Below are 18,436 nucleotides of genomic sequence, written 5' to 3'. Positions count from 1 at the left end.
AGTTAGTTCTTTTTGCTGATGCTACAACTATAGTAATCACGCTCAAGAGGCTAGAATCAGCTGAAGAAATTGCAAATAATGTCTTTCAGAAAATTATTAAGTTGTTCCCTGCAAATGGACTCTCACTAAATTTTGAGAAAACACAGTTTATACACTTCTGTACAGTAAATGGCGTAACACCATTGATAAATATAGACTATGAACGGAGGTCTGTTGCTAAGATAGAATACTCAAAATTTCTGGGTGTGTGCATTGATGAGAAATTGAATTGGAAAAAACACATTGATAATATGCTGAAACGGTTAGGTTCAGCTACTTATGCTATTAGGGTTATTGCAAATTTTGGTGATAAACATATCAGTAAATTAGCCTACTAAGTCTATTTCCATTCACTGCTTTCATATGACATCATATTTTGGGGCAATTCGTCATTAAGAGAGAAAGTATTCATTGCACAAAGGCGTGTAATCAGAATAATAGCTGGAGCCCACCCAAGATCACCTTGCAGGCATTTATTTAAGGAACTCGGGATATTCACAGTACCTTCGCAATGCATATATTCACTTATGAAATTTGTCATTAATAACCCATCCCAGTTCAAAAATAACAGCGAAGTGCATAGCTACAACACTAGAAGAAAGGGTGATATTCACTATTCTGGATTAAATCTCACTTCGGCACAGAAAGGAGTGAATTATGCTGCCACAAAAATCTTTGGTCATTTGCCAAATGGTATTAAAAGTCTGACAGATAGCCAACCAACATTTAAAAGCAAATTAAAAGAATTTCTGAATGACAACTCCTTCTACTCAATAGATGAATTCTTAGATATCAAGTATTAACTGTAATACAGGGTGTTTCAAAAATGACCGGTATATTTGAAAGGGCAATAAAAACTACACGAGCAGCGATAGAAATACACCGTTTGTTGCAATATGCTTGGGACAACAGTACATTTTCAGGCGGACAAACTTTCGAAATTACAGTAGTTACAATTTTCAACAACAGATGGCGCTGCAAGTGATGTGAAAGATATAGAAGACAACGCAGTCTGTGGGTGCGCCATTCTGTACGTCGTCTTTCTGCTGTAAGCGTGTGCTGTTCACAACGTGCAAGTGTGCTGTAGACAACATGGTTTATTCCTTAGAACAGAGGATTTTTCTGGTGTTGGAATTCCACCGCCTAGAACACAGTGTTGTTGCAACAAGACGAAGTTTTCAACGGAGGTTTAATGTAACCAAAGGACCGAAAAGCGATACAATAAAGGATCTGTTTGAAAAATTTCAACGGACTGGGAACGTGACGGACGAACGTGCTGGAAAGGTAGGGCGACCACGTACGGCAACCACAGAGGGCAACGCGCAGCTAGTGCAGCAGGTGATCCAACAGCGGCCTCGGGTTTCCGTTCGCCGTGTTGCAGCTGCGGTCCAAATGACGCCAACGTCCACGTATCGTCTCATGCGCCAGAGTTTGCACCTCTATCCATACAAAATGCAAACGCGGCAACCCCTCAGCGCCGCTACCATTGCTGCACGAGAGACATTCGCTAACGATATAGTGCACAGGATTGATGACGGCGATATGCATGTGGGCAGCATTTGGTTTACTGACGAAGCTTATTTTTACCTGGACGGCTTCGTCAATAAACAGAACTGGCGCATATGGGGAACCGAAAGGCCCCATGTTGCAGTCCCATCGTCCCTGCATCCTCAAAAAGTACTGGTCTGGGCCGCCATTTCTTCCAAAGGAATCATTGGCCCATTTTTCAGATCCGAAACGATTACTGCATCACGCTATCTGGACATTCTTCGTGAATTTGTGGCGGTACAAACTGCCTTAGACGACACTGCGAACACCTCGTGGTTTATGCAAGATGGTGCCCGGCCACATCGCACGGCCGACGTCTTTAATTTCCTGAATGAATATTTCGATGATCGTGTGATTGCTTTGGGCTATCCGAAACATACAGGAGGCGGCGTGGATTGGCCACCCTATTCGCCAGACATGAACCCCTGTGACTTCTTTCTGTGGGGACACTTGAAAGACCAGGTGTACCGCCAGAATCCAGAAACAATTGAACAGCTGAAGCAGTACATCTCATCTGCATGTGAAGCCATTCCGCCAGACACGTTGTCAAAGTTTTCGGGTAATTTCATTCAGAGACTACGCCATATTATTGCTATGCATGGTGGATATGTGGAAAATATCGTACTATAGAGTTTCCCAGACCGCAGCGCCATCTGTTGTTGAAAATTGTAACTACTGTAATTTCGAAAGTTTGTCTGCCTGAAAATGTACTGTTGTCCCAAGCATATTGCAACAAACGGTGTATTTCTATCGCTGCTCGTTTAGTTTTTATTGCCGTTTCAAATATATCGGTCATTTTTTAAACACCCTATATATATATATATATATATATATATATATATATATATATATATATATATATATATATATATAATTAAATTAATTATTTTGTGTAATTATTTTGTGTAAAGAAAACTTATGTTAAAGTGACACGTTCCACATCATTACGAAATGTTGATTTTATGATCTATGGAACAAGTATTAATGTATGTATATATGTATGTATGTAGTTTAACTGAGGCGGAATAAGGGGGACCAGTCCGCATTCTACGAGGCAGATGGAAAACCACCTTAGAAACCATCCACAGGCTGGCCAGCACACTGGATCTCGACGTTAATCCGCCAGGCTTATTCGTGCTGGAAACCAGCACGCCTTCCCGCTCCGAAAACAGTGCGTTAGACTGCGCGGCAAACCCCTGCGGCAGGCTGGGTGTACTGGGTGCAATGTGGGATCTTCAAGCAGTGCTCGAGCTGTGTCACGACAGCTGAACATTTCGAGGTCCACCGTTCGAAAGTTGCTGCTAACAGTTGTGAAATGGTACAAACTTCGCACTTCTCACCAGCTTTTGCCACGTGACGCAGACATTCGATTAGATTTGCTTTCATGTTTCGTGTGTGTGGGTGTGTTTGAAGTTTACGGGCGCTAAACAGCGTGGTCATCAGCGCCCATCATGTTTCGTGCAAGGGTTAAAGTTGACGACATGTGGCCTTGGAACATTTTGTGGAGTTACGAACTATACTTCACGTTCACCGGCAGAATGAACACTTATAATTGTCGCATCTGGGGCTCGTCACTGGCAACGAACTTTCACAAAGTTTGCCTGCATAGTGAATGCGTCACTGAGTGGTGTAACTTCACGGCGCAGTTCATGACTGATCTATTTTTCTTCGAGGAACTCGGATCGACAGGACCAAGGATATGCAGAGTAAACGGCGCACATTACTGTGATGTGCTTCGCTCATATGCGATCCCTCCTCTCCGGGAGGGAAGTACTTTAGACTCACCTGTTCCGAGGCACGATGGAGATCCACCTCACATTGCTCGTGAGGTCACTCTGTTACCTCGTAACAAATTTTGAGAAAACCGAATGATGGTTCGATCGTTCCAAACTGCGTAAGCAACAAGATAACCAGATTTGAACCCTCTCATGTGGAAATTAAAATGTGTTTCTTTCAATGTTTTTTTCGTTTTTCCCCTACGCATACCCTTACAAATGTTTCCACCAAGTCTCTTTTGTACCGAACGAAAATACACTCGTTGGTACAACGTTGGATTCCTACTTTCCTCTGAAAGGAGACCGAATGGATACCGTAAGACATAAAATATTACTTCACTTTATTACAACATAGGTAAGAAGAATTACTTAACTTTCTATAGTCTTTTTCCACAGAAATGTCATGAATATTCACAACTGTCTCTGAAAGTTAACGTATCACTCGATACAGAGAAATACAAGTCTCTCACTCAAAGTACATTTAACAATAACTTTCACTTATTGTTCTGCCTACTACATTGCTCATACCGCTGGCCTACTAGAAGACGGTGCTGTCATCTAAATCGATGATCGCGGACTCGCTAAGGGGTATTGTGCTCGGCTGTAAATGGAATAGCCGATGTGGCAGCGCAGCGAAACATTCCTGGGTGTGGCTACGTCGGTGTTGCTCATTCGTCGGTGCGGCTTGCAGCGACTATCTTTCCTTGTGGCTGCGTTGCGAGATAACAGCCTTGTTTTAGCATCTTCCTCTTCAGAAACACCGCAATTTCATTGTCTTATGATCAGTCATTTTTCATAGGGACCCTCTCACGCACCGAAAGGTTAATCATATCCACCCTGTACTCTGAGGAAGACAGAGGGTGTTACATCATAAACAACTTGACTTAATGCTACTGAACTGATAATCCAGTAGCCAGCCGGGGTGGCCGAGCGGTTCTTGGGAATAAGCTAATATTGTTAACAAGAAATGACAGTAAGGAATATATACACTGAGAGGCCAATGTCAAAATACCCCAACTCGTAAACAGGGGTCGACAAGAGGTTTGTGAACTGCCACCATTTAATGCCCTACCGACCGTTTCTGAGCAAAAATATCCTTTTAGAATGGGAAGAATTTCCCCAAAATATAGTACCATACGACATAAGCGAATGAAAATAAGCAAAGTAGAGTAATTTTCGTGTCGAACGATCACTTACTTCAGATACCGTTCGAATAGTAAAAATGGCAGTATTAAGTCTTTGAACAAGATCCTGACCGTGGGATTTCCATGACAGTTTACTATCTATCTGAACGACTCGTAATTTTATCTGTTCAGTTTCACGAATCATATGCCCTTTCTGTGAAATCAAAACGTCAGGTTTTGTTGAATTGTGTGTTAGAAACTGTAAAAACTAAGTCTTACTGTGATTTAGCGTTAGTTTATTTTCTATAAGCTATGAACTTATGTCATGAACTGCACTATTTGAAACCGAGCCAATGTTGCACGCAACATCCTTTACTACAAAGCTAGTGTCATCAGCAAACATAAATATTTTAGAGTTACCCTAATACTAGAGGGTATGTCATTTACAAGGAACAGAAGTGGCCCCAACACTGATCCCTGGGGCACCCCCCACTTGGCTGTACCCCACTCAGACCCCACATCACAGCCATTCTCAACACTGTAAATAATGACTTTTGCTTTCTGTTGCCAAAGTAACAGATGAACCAATTGTGAGCTACTCCCCTTATTCCGTAATGGCAATATTTTGTGATCAACACAATCAAACGCCTTCGTTAAATGAAAAAAATATGCCTAGCGTTCGAAACCTTTTGTTTAACCCATCCAATATCTCACAGAGAAAAGAGATTATAGCATTTTCAGTTGTTAAACGACTTCTAAAGCCGAACTGTACATTGATGGCAAATCGTGTGATAGAAAATGATTAATTTTCCTTACATACACAGCCTTTCAATAATTTTAGCAAACACTGATGGCATAGAAATAGCTCTAAAATTGTCTACATTATCCCCTTCTCCCTTTTTATAAAGCGGCTTTACTAATGAGAACTTTAATCGTTCAGGAAACTGACCATTCCTAAAGGAAAAATTACAAGTATGGGTAAGTACAGAACTAACATGTGCAGCACAGTACTTTAATATTCTGCTAGGCACTTCATCATATCCATGAGAGTCCTTACTCTTCTGTGATTTAATAGGAAATTAGGTACAATAACGAGAATATACTTCCGGGTACGGTATACAAGGGGCGCGCCTAGGGACGGAAGTTACCAACTTTAGGTCAGTATATGAGGTCGAGCAATTAACTGAAATGGACAACGGAAGGGGAAGTGGTTCATACTAACTCACATTGTTGGTCGGTAGTGAAAAGCAGAGCCAGAGGCTCTGCCTTCTGCTCGAGGTCTGGATTACAGGAGAGAGAAGCAAGTGTGTTCTGCACCGCAGGATGCTCCGGCGTCCACACACGTGGTCGGTATCCCGCGCACGCTATTGGCTAATTGACTAAAATCAATGGCGTGAATTCACTAGCAGTTCCAGCAGAGGGCTCAGGGCGTCTCCTGTCAGCAGCTTTAACTGGACAGAACTGCCTCGGTTTTGAAACACACGGCGTGAATTACTCTGGTAGAAAACTTGTAAAGATTCCACTGGGCCTTTGAAATAAATTTCTTAAACCAATTCCCTAAAAATATTCCTTGACTAGCTGCCACCATGTACAGCCCATCTAGTAATGAAGAATGAATAAACATATTGTCTATTGCTGTGCTAATGCTCCCCTGCACCATAGTTGGAAAAAACGGTCTGTATCAGATCGTATGAGTTTAGGAGATCTACCAACATCCTTTTTCTTGCATCATAATATACAAAATTTATATTGAAGTCACCGCATATAATTAATTTTTGGTACTTCCTATAAAGTGAATCAAGAACCCTCTCTAGCTTGAGCAGAAATGCTCTGAAGTCAGAGTTAAGTGACCTATAAACAACAACAATTAGACGTTTAGTTTCACTGAATTCAACTGACCCTGCACAACATTCAAATATCTGTTCAGTGTAGTGCCTTGATACGTCTATGGACTCAAATGGAATACTGTTTTTTACGTACATGGGCACTCCCCCAACCCGGAAGGAACTCCTTGAAAAACAGCCAGCTAATCTGTATCCTGGTAAAGGAAGCCTTCAAATTGTCAAAGTATTTAAGTGGTGCTCCGATATACCCATAATTTCAGAGTCAACATCTACAAGCAGTTTACTAACTGTTGTGTTTTCTAATGAAAGCTGCTTCTTCCTCTGTGCCAGTGATGGCCGCGTGTTGGATAGAAGGAGGCCAGTTGAGGGCTGCAGCCAACCTGTCTGTGTGCCTAGACACGCTGGATATGCACCTGGAGTTTTGGTCTGGGTACGAATTCGGATGACAGCAGGAGCACCCTGGTGGCTATCCAAGCGTCCTGACTGAAAATTTGTACGCCAGTTTGGTGATTCGACCTGTTGTGCTACCATTCATGAGCAGCATTCCAAGGGGTGTTTCTCAACAGATAACGCTCGCTCACATACGGCTGTTATCCAGTTGAGCGTCCCCACAAAATGACGAAAGGAGAAATTTTTATCGTTCACTACATTTTCGCTATTCATGCAGTAAAACTGCCCACATGGAGCATGACCTTTTAATTTATTACTTCACTACCACTAACTCTATTCGCAACACATTTCGCATACAGTAACCATATATGTCGCTGGATGCACCTAAAAAATATATCATTGTATGTCGTATGGTTTAGGAGATACGACGTCATAAGCATTGAGCTGCGTGAAAATGACTAGAGGACGAAATTCGTTAGGGATACAGGTGAAGTATGTCTACAAGTAAGTGTGAAATATGTTATACATATGTGAAAAATATTTGATATGTGTGTATCCGGGCAAATCCACGGGTAAAAATCTTATCTCTAACCCCTGGAACGATTTCAATTAAATGTGGTACACATTTTAGTTACAATATGGAACGAAATGCTGTAGGGATAGAATCGCCTGCGGCCTACTGGTGGAGAGGGAGGGGGGAGGGGGAGAAGACAAGATGAGATGGACAGAGAGAATGGGAGGAGGAGGTGGAGTTAGAGGGTGGCGGAGGAGATGGACAGAGGGTGAAGGAGCGGCAGGTCAGAGGGGGGAGAAGCAGGTGGACACAAAGAGGGGCCGGAAGTTGTGGACAGAAAGACGTGCGGAAGACGGTGGATAGAGAGTGGGTGGGGCAGGAAGTGGACAGAGAGAGAGGGCGTAGGAGGTGTACAGACGGCGGGGGAGGAGAAGATGCACTAATAGAAGATTGGAATAAATAGACCCCTGGGTAACGGCGGGTACTCAGCTAGTATTTTGTATATAACGTTTCCGCGCACATTTCCTTGTGAAACGGTATTTACTACTCTAACATTGCTGTAAGCAACATTTCCCCATGCAATGGTCTGTTAATTACATAGAACAGAATGTTTTAATGACCTTCAGTCTAAATTAAGAAGTTTTATTTTGTTCCACTATTCTAAGCAAGAACAAAAAATGAGCGCACAATCTGAACGTCGTTCCTATAAATTTTGCGTACGTACTACCCATTCCTTATTACACATTTACCGCATGGATATTTATTTAAACAAATAATAAATAAGTACCCATACGATAAATTGTTTTCCGCCCACACTGACTGAAGTAGCGAAAGCTTAATTATAGCCACCCTATACTCGTATTTTAGCGTTTTCTTGTATTGCACTGTGGTTTTTCGGGCACTGCCGTTTTAGTTTCACACGAAACATTCTTCCTTCATTATTTTCATTGCTCTTGAGCGAGGTGAGCTCTTGGGGAGATGCATTTTAGAAAATATGTGAGGACCATTTCTTAACTTTATACTGCTGAACATTACTGAGCATTGCACTTTACCGTGACCCGCAACTTTTTTAAGCTACTCAGATTACATTCTGTAGCACATTTTCTGTAGTAACATTTTATTTGCTTACAACTGGCGGGGAGGTGGCGCAGTGGTAAGGCACGGGACTCCCCTTCGGGGGGTCAGCGGTTGAAATCCCCATCTGGCAATCCAGATTGAAGTTTTTATGTGATTTCCGGAATTCGTTTAAAACCAATACCTGAATGGTTCCTTTAAAAGGGCACAGCCGATTTCCTTTCGCAGCCTGAGCGTGAGCTGGGTCTCTAATGACTTCGATGTCCACAGGACATTCAATTCTAGTCTCATTCGTGTTTTTTGGTTCGAGGAGTTGAAAGTTCATTATTATCTGTAACTTCTTTAATGCGCTTCAGAAGGGAAAATGTTTAGTTTTATTAACATTAGTGACATTTCCTTAGGACTATTGTGGTTCTGCCTTTTACAAATGTAGTCCGTGTATCCAGTGAAGCATGTCTTTGTAACTTGTCATGACCACTTGTTGTTATAGATATTGACATTACTTTGGTTACTACATCCCCATTCAGCCGTCAAATATTGAATAATCTTCAAAACCAATCTCCACCTACCTCTATCTATACACGTATAACAAAAATGGCCCTTAGGTTTCAATACAGTCTTCTTGTTTCCTGCTTGTTACATAAACACTGTCAAAATTAATGAGCAGACTGGCATGAGAGTATTGACAAACAAGAACTCTCATCAGCGTGCTAATGTTATATCATCATAGATCGCGATTTTGGTACTCACCTGAAGCAACCAGTGAAAACAAAGGGAAAATTGCATGAGACTCACGGTACCGAGATAACTCTTACTCACCAAATATTAGTCGAATAATTAGAAATATTTGCTTTAAGTACTGCAAAAGCAGACAGCCAGAAAATAAGTTCACAGAAGTGTCCTCAGCTCAAGCGAGGAGCTCATCTGAATGCGGCATGAATCACCTGCAGGTAGCAGTAAACTGCCACGGGAGCAGCGTCCAGACACAAGAATTTTAAGTCTGTGTTTCACTTTTGGCGCTGTTTGTATGCAACAGGCTGACGTATAGGTGTGTCTCATTTAGCGTAACTCGAAGAGAGAAGTTTTACGACACGTCCGAGGCGTCGTAATACTGGACAGGTGGGTGACCCCATGAATATATCGGTGGCGTTTATTGCCGCTGCTGGGAATGTGGAATCTTCGGGCTGAATCAGCGAAGTAGTAACAAAGTAACAGCCTCTTCTTGAGAATCTCAGCAGAATCTGAAATACCGCGACGTAATGCGTGACTTTGGGTTGCAATTCCCCTGCTACATGTCATGAACAATTCACCGTACTCTTCTCACATATGCGCAGCATCTGTGGTAAGAATGACCGTTCTAGGTGAGGCACGAAACTCGTATTGGAATGTCCATAGTGAGTGCAATGGCTTAGGATACTGATTCTTCCCACAGGCAGCCGTGTCTTTGTGCGTGGTGCCTCACCCTATGGAAAGCAATCTATCCAAGATGATGGCTCGCAAAGGCTGCTCGTTGTACATTTTCAACCCTGTATGGAGAGGAGCACTGCAGATCGTGTAGAAGTGGTACCCCATCTGAAAATATAAATTTCATGTACTGTCACACGAACACACTCTTTTGTGACGCAATTATCATTAGTTGTTAAGTGGAAAACAGATTAGAAACATGTTTAACGTGTCAAAAGGTATTCCAGGCGAAATCTTTGGTTGTCCCAACCTGCATATGCATTAAGGTCTCTCAAAATCATAACTGTTTGTTCCTGACAATACAGTCAGATAATTAATAACGTGCCCCATTACGATTACAGTGTTTAACCTTCTAGGAGTTCCTTCCAGTATTTTCTGTTACTATAATCGCAGAATTAGATACCATTACTTCCGAAGCGTCATGACTATTTTTGTTTAGTTTTTGACTGAAATGCTTTGGTGTAGAACAGATCCCTTAATCCATCCAAAATATACGCTATAGGAAGAAGCATACTCTTATTGATACTGGGCAACAGTATCTGTTTATTCACACATTGATGCCCGGTTCTTAGACCGTCCTGAAGTGACAAGCGACTGTCACAATCACGCATATGAAAATAATGTAGGTCCGGAAAATTTCAGCGCACAAAATGTTAGTAACCCCCCGCTACACTGACAATACCTCCTAACATCGAGTCGGACCTCCGTCCTGGCGCAGCGCAGCAGCTCGATGTGGCGTGGACTCAACAACTCGTTGGAAGTCACCTGCAAAAAATATTAAACCATACTGCCTCTATAGTCGTTCGTAATTGCGGAAATGTTGCCAGTGCAGCATTTTGTACACGAACTGACCTCTCAGTTATGTCCCATAAATGTTCGATGGGATTCATCACGGGCGATCTGGCTGACCAGGTCACTCGCTTGAATTTTCTGGAATGTTCTTAAAACCAATAGCGAACAATTGTTGCCTGTTGACACATCTGGAAACATGAAGTCCACAAATGACTGCAAATGGTCTCCAGGTAGCCAGACATAATCATTTACAGTCAATGATCCTTTCAGTCGAACCAGAGGACCCAGTCCATCACTTGTGAACACAGACTACTCCATTATGGAGTCACCTCCATCTTACACTGTGCCGTGTGTAGTCCATGGCTTCGTGGGCTCTGCACCACTATCGAGCCCTATCATTAGCGCTTGCCAATTGAAACCGGGAGTCATCTGACCAGGCCATTACTTTCCAGTCGTCTAGGGTTCAATCCATACGGTCACGAGCCCAAGAGAGGCGCTGAATGCGATGTCAGGTTGTTAGCAAAGGCACTAACATCGGTCGTCTGCTGCCTTAGCCCATTAACACCATATTTCCTCGCACTGTCCAACTGATACGTTCGACGTTCGTCCCACTTCAATTTTTGCGGTTATTTCACACAGTGTTGCCTGCGTGTTAGCACTGACAATTCAACGCAAACACCGCTGCTCTCGGTCGTTAAAGCCGGCCAGTGTGGTCGAGCGTTTCTAGGCGCTTCAGTCTGGAGCCGCGCGGCCGCTACGGTCGCAGGTTCGAATCCTGCCTCGTTCATGGATGTGTGTGATGTACTTAGGTTAGTTAGGTTTTAGTAGTTCTAAGTTCTAGAGGACTGATGACCTCGGATGTTAAGTCCCATAGTGCTCAGAGCCATTTGAATCATTTTTTTCGGTCGTTAAGCGAAGGCCGTCAGCCACTTTGTTGTCCGTGATGAGAGGTAATGCCTGAAATTTGGTGTTCTCCGCACACTTTTAACACCGTGGATTTCGGAATATTGAACTCCCTAGCGATTTCCGAAATGGAATTTCCATTGCATCTAGCTCCATCTACCATTCCATGTTTGAAGTGTGATAATTACCGTGATGCGGCCATAATCACGTCGGAAATCTTTTGAGATGAATTACCTGAGTAAAATTGACAACTAGACCAATGCACTACCTTTTTATACCTTGTGGACGTGATGATACTACCACCATCTGTACATGTGCATATTGCTATCCCGTGACTTCTGTCACCTCACCTCATTGGTGCTTTGGAGAGCTGTAGACGGTGTAGAACTGGTAGCAGGTGCCCACATGACTCTCCATCACTGACGTAGTCATGGCAGTGGATTGGTGTCTATATGATAGTCGGTTGTATGAAGTCAGTACAGTATGATGGTTTGACGTGGAGGCGTACCAGAATGGCAGTGTGGACCTGTCATATTTAGACGTGCCAGTTACGACACTTGAATGAAACTGACTGATTTGTTGGTGTATTTACGCGGTCTGTCAAACATGTCTACAAAGAATGATATACTACTAACAAACATACGCCTTAATACAAGAAAAAGAGGGACGGAAATCGACAGATGTGATGTTCATGTACAGGCCAACATTTTACTCTCATCTGCGGCTCCCTTACAGCACAACGGTACGTCACCGATATTCAACGCCCAGTTTTGTTGCCCTTCATGGCAAGTCATCTTGGATTTACATTTCAGCAAGTTAATGCCCATCCGCACACGGTAAGAGTTTCTACTGCTTGTCCTCGCACATGCCAAACCAAATCTTGGCCAACAAGGTCACCAGATATCTCGCTAATTGGGAATGTTTGCTGCATTAGAAGCTGGCCCTCCAACCATCTCTGGAAATGGAAATGAGCGTATGGCGTCAGTGGCCGAGAGTTCCCAGTCCGGAAATTCGGCCACCAAGTGCAGGTCTTATTGAGTGCAACGCCACATTGGGTGACCTGTGCGTCAACAATCCCTCCCAAGCTGGGAATCGAACCCGGGCCCCCCGCCCCCATGCGTGGCAAGCCATCCATCTCTGAATAAATGGTTGACTTGTTCTGTAACTGTAATCATACATGTGCGTCACATCTAACGATTTCCGTCCCATCCGGGCAATTCCTTCATGGTGCGTCTCTTTCTTTCCTTAGAGTGTATGTCTTGGTGACTATTGTCACCCTTGCTTCTACACATTCGTGACGAATTTCCTTTGCACACTTCCATCTACCAAAATGACAACAGCTGTGCTTACAGGGATATACTCACGCGTTCCTGGTTTTAAGGAATACTGTGGAACCCCACAGCACTTCAACGAGCCTTAAGCCCTTAGAAAATGTCTCTGACCATTTGGAACAGTGGGTGAAACGTAGCAATCAACATCACCGCAGTCTGGTAGCGCTATGAGATCTGATCCATATTGAGTAGCTTCACTATGATAAGGAATACCAGAAGAAACTTGTGTGGGCACTCTTCTTCGCCACAATGTGGGCATTACCAAGATTAGAGGTAGTGTTACACTGCCTCGACTTGACATATTGGATGATGACTATTTTTTTTTTTCTTTATTGTAATTTCACTCCTCATACGAGGGGGGCTGGCAGCGGCCTACATACGCCTCTCTGTAGCCAATAGGTACAACGTTAGATACAATAGAAGACAAAGAATAGAATAAAATGCATGGTAAAATATGATGATAAATGGAACATGATAGATATGAAGCTGTTCGACTGAAGGCACTGGGTACACAAAGGAGGTCAACAGTTAAAACAAATGTAGACATCCAGTTGGATACACGGACATAGAAAGACACCGATGAAAACACTGTTGCACAAACCAAAGAAACACTGGCGCGTAGAACCACTGTGGTGACGATCATCATCGAAACAGACACCAACACACTGATGAAGTGGGGGGCTGCCGCTGGGTGTAGGGGAAAAGGCAGGGGGGAAGGAGGGGGGGGAAGGAGCTAGTTGGAGAAAGAAGGGAGGGGGAGGGGAGAGGGTAGGGGTTGGAAGCCTGGGGAGGGGGAGGGGAGGAATAGGGAGGCAAGGGAGAGTGGAGGGGGGAGAAAGGAATGTGGGGGGAGAGAGAGGGAGCCCAGGAGGAAAAGGGGGAGAGGGAGGGAGGTTAGATCTGGTATGAGGGTTGGATGGAGGGTCCAAAGACATCAACAGGAAGGGAAAAGTGGCGGAAGCCACCTTGGGCTAGGGTATGGAGAGTGTGAAGATGGAGAGCATGTGGGATGCAAGAATACAGGTACGGCAACAGGCCAGGATGGGTGAGGATGGGAGAGACAAGCAGGTGTGGAGGATCAAGCTTGTGGGAGATGTAAAGGATTCGTATCTGTTCGAGGAAAAGGAGAAGGTGCAGGAAGGGAATCAAGTCATAAAGGATCCACGTGGGGTATGAAGGGTGGATGCAATAGGCGAGGCGGAGCGCATGGCGTTCAAGGATTTGGATGGAGTTATAGTAGGTGGGAGGGGCGGAAATCCAGGCGGCATTATGATGGATTATTTTTTTGTGTGGTGTACTTATCATGTGATACGTAACCTACAGGATGTACAAGTATAAAGAAGATCTTAAATATGCATTTGATTCAAAAATTGTTGCAAGCCAGAAGATAAGCCCGTTGTTACAACTGTTCAGTTTTCTCGTATATACGAGGGGCGATCAACAAGTAACGCAATACATTTTGGTTGAAAAATGTACAATTTGTTGTGGGACTTTGTGGAATGTTCATGTTTCAGCCTCCACAATTCCACGAATTTCCGATAGGTGGCGGCGCTATATGTCGCCTTGAAAATGGCGTCTTTAACGGAGGTGTATTCCAAGGAGACAGCTGTCATTGAGTTTCTTTTGGCGGAAAACCAGAGTGTCACAAATATATAGGCGCTTTCAGAAGGTCTACGAACACCTGGTAGTTAACAGAAGCACGGTGAGTCGTTGGGCGAGGCGTTTGTCATCATTGCAACGAGTTCGCGCAAACCTGTCCGATCGCCCGTGTGCCGGACGGCCGCACACAGCTGTGACTCTTGCAGTGTTCGAAAGTACCGACACTCTCATTAGAAGTGATCGACGGACCACGCTGAAACACCTTGATGCAACACTGGACGTCTCTATCGGTAGTGCTGACACACCCGTCCACCAGTTGGGGTACTCGAAGGTGTGTGCCCGCTGCGTTCCTCGCCGCTTAACAGGAGATCTTAAAGAGCAACTCAGGACAATTTGTGCGAAGTTGCTTGCACGGAGAGATGTGCATGGATGATGGGAGGTTATTGATGCAACAAGACGTTCGCTCCGACGTCTACCAGTAGAGTGGTACCGTGCAGTCGTACAGGCCGTCGCAGTAAGGTGACGTAAGCCTTTGGATTGAACGGAGATAGTGTTGAAAAATAGGGTTTTGTAGTCAAGAAGGTGGAGAACAATATGGTGTATTGGAATTGTGAATGAAACGAACTTCAGAAAAAAATGCGTTGTGTTATTTGTGGAATAACCCTCATGCATAAATAAAAAGTAATCGGAAAGCATAATAAATTGTGTTTTAATCTCAGCTTGTACTCTGTATCATTTGTTCACTAAGTTCTAACATGTTTAGCAACGTCCTATTTCTAACTTTTAGCTATGGGGAGAACATCACATTGTACGTACACGACCTGAGTGCTCTCCCATTGGGATATATTCGGCTACATTGTGCTGAAAGAATGATTGTATCTCTACTCCTCAATAGCATCTGTATTACTGATATTGCAAAATGCATTTGCAGAATTTTCCCTTTTTTCCAAGAATCTTTCCTAATATGGCTCGAATATACATTCCTGGAAATGGAAAAAAGAACACATTGACACCGGTGTGTCAGACCCACCATACTTGCTCCGGACACTGCGAGAGGGCTGTACAAGCAATGATCACACGCACGGCACAGCGGACACACCAGGAACCGCGGTGTTGGCCGTCGAACGGCGCTAGCTGCGCAGCATTTGTGCACCGCCGCCGTCAATGTCAGCCAGTTTGCCGTGGCATACGGAGCTCCATCGCAGTCTTTAACACTGGTAGCATGCCGCGACAGCGTGGACGTGAACCGTATGTGCAGTTGACGGACTTTGAGCGAGGGCGTATAGTGGGCATGTGGGAGGCCGGGTGGACGTACCGCCGAATTGCTCAACACGTGGGGCGTGAGGTCTCCACAGTACATCGATGTTGTCGCCAGTGGTCGGCGGAAGGTGCACGTGCCCGTCGACCTGGGACCGGACCGCAGCGACGCACGGATGCACGCCAAGACCGTAGGATCCTACGCAGTGCCGTAGGGGACCGCACCGCCACTTCCCAGCAAATTAGGGACACTGTTGCTCCTGGGGTATCGGCGAGGACCATTCGCAACCGTCTCCATGAAGCTGGGCTACGGTCCCGCACACCGTTAGGCCGTCTTCCGCTCACGCCCCAACATCGTGCAGCCCGCCTCCAGTGGTGTCGCGACAGGCGTGAATGGAGGGACGAATGGAGACGTGTCGTCTTCAGCGATGAGAGTCGCTTCTGCCTTGGTGCCAATGATGGTCGTATGCATGTTTGACGCCGTGCAGGTGAGCGCCACAATCAGGACTGCATACGACCGAGGCACACAGGGCCAACACCCGGCATCATGGTGTGGGGAGCGATCTCCTACACTGGCCGTACACCACTGGTGATCGTCGAGGGGACACTGAATAGTGCACGGTACATCCAAACCGTCATCGAACCCATCGTTCTACCATTCCTAGACCGGCAAGGGAACTTGCTGTTCCAACAGGACAATGCACGTCCGCATGTATCCCGTGCCACCCAACGTGCTCTAGAAGGTGTAAGTCAACTACCCTGGTCAGCAAGATCTCCGGATCTGTCCCCCATTGAGCATGTTTGGGACTGGATGAAGCGTCGTCTCACGCGGTCTGCACGTCCAGCACGAACGCTGGTCCAACTGAGGCGCCAGGTGGAAATGGCATGGCAAGCCGTTCCACAGGACTACATCCAGCATCTCTACGATCGTCTCCATGGGAGAATAGCAGCCTGCATTGCTGCGAAAGGTGGATATACACTGTACTAGTGCCGACATTGTGCATGCTCTGTTTCCTGTGTCTATGTGCCTGTGGTTCTGTCAGTGTGATCATGTGATGTATCTGACCCCAGGAATGTGTCAATAAAGTTTCCCCTTCCTGGGACAATGAATTCACGGTGTTCTTATTTCAATTTCCAGGAGTGTAGTATGGCTTTTGCTTGTATTGAGTGCATCGTTTTGCTCAACATTCAAAAATGGATTAATTATACAGGGAGTGGAAAAACTAAAAACGTAACACATTACCATTCGTCTCGGAATGGATAAATATAGATTCTGTATAGTATTCCAAGGAATCTTATACCATTCTTCCTGCAACGTAGTGACAAATTCATGATGGAGGTGGATAGGGATCAAGCCACTTCTCTCCAAAGTACATCACAAAGTCTCAGTAATACTGAGATCCGGCGACTGGTGAGTAGGGCACATGAGGCAGTTCGTCCTCGTGCTTACAAAACCAGTCTTGGGCGATGCGGCTGTGTGAACAGGGGCCTTGTGATCTTGGAACACAGCATCACCATTGAAGAACAAACATTGTACAATGGGGTGAACCTCATCGGCCAAAATTGTCACATAATCCTGGGCAGTATGGCAACCTTGCGGAGTAACAATTGGAATACCATGATATTGCTGCCCAAATCGTTACCGAACCCCCGCAATGTTTCGCTCTTGAAAACTAAACTCAGCCAGAAGTTCGAAACAATGTGACACAAAACTCAACTACCAACCAAATGACTATCTACCATTTTTTCATAGTCAAGGTTGTGTGGCTCTGGCACCAGGTTTTCCTGTTACGGGCATTTGCATTACTAAGGAGCGGTTTTAGAATTCAAATGTTCAAATGTGTGCGAAATCTTATGGGACTTAACTGCTAAGGTCATCAGTCCCTAAGCTTACACACTACTTAACCCAAATTATCCTAAGGTCAAACACACACACCGATGCCCGAGGGAGGACTCGAACCTCCGACGGGACCAGCCGCACAGTCCATGACTACAGCGCCTGAGACCGCTCGGCTAATCCTGCGCGGCTTTTAGAATTCCAGCTCACCCTGCGATTCTCTGTTAATACGGCTCCCTTTGCGTTGCTTTGGTGCTGACAGGATTTGCGAGTGCGACAATCAGTTTTGCAGTGACTTTTTTAGCTGTCATCCTCTTATTTTTAGTTAGAAAAATCTCTTCAGTGGCCGTTTCTCTCTGTCACTCAACACACAATTTCGTCCGGGTTGTGACGTGGGGAATGATGTTTTTCCTCTTTGCCAGTATGTGTTATAAATCGTGATACCACGTCTCTTGAAACACCAAACACTTCGACTATCTCGGTCACGGGAGCATCCACCAAATGGTACAAATAGCTCTGACCACTATGGGACTTAAAATCTGAGGTCATCGGTCCCCTAGAACTTAGAACTACTTAAACCTAACTAACCTAATGACATCACAAACATCCATGCCCGAGGCAGGATTCGAACCTGCGACCGTAGCAGTCGCGCGGTTCCAGACTGAAGCGCCTAGAACCGCTCGGCCACTCTGGCCGGCGAGCATCCATCATACGAGCACCAACAAGTTGTCCACATTCCAATTCACTTAGTTCCAACATAATGCACTGACAACTATACAGGACACTGTTTTATCACGACCGACACGACGTATACAGGATATTTCATAGGTGCCGTTCGTCGTCCAATAAATCAGCGCAACCTGTAGTCCTGACTAGTATCTGCATTTATGTTCAGTTTCTTGCAGTATTCCCATATTTTTATCTGACCTCTGTATACCATTTCCT

The sequence above is a fragment of the Schistocerca cancellata genome, chromosome 4 (assembly GCF_023864275.1).
Source record: "Schistocerca cancellata isolate TAMUIC-IGC-003103 chromosome 4, iqSchCanc2.1, whole genome shotgun sequence".
NCBI lineage: Eukaryota > Metazoa > Arthropoda > Insecta > Orthoptera > Acrididae > Schistocerca > Schistocerca cancellata.
Note: the sequence above shows the minus strand (reverse complement) of the source record.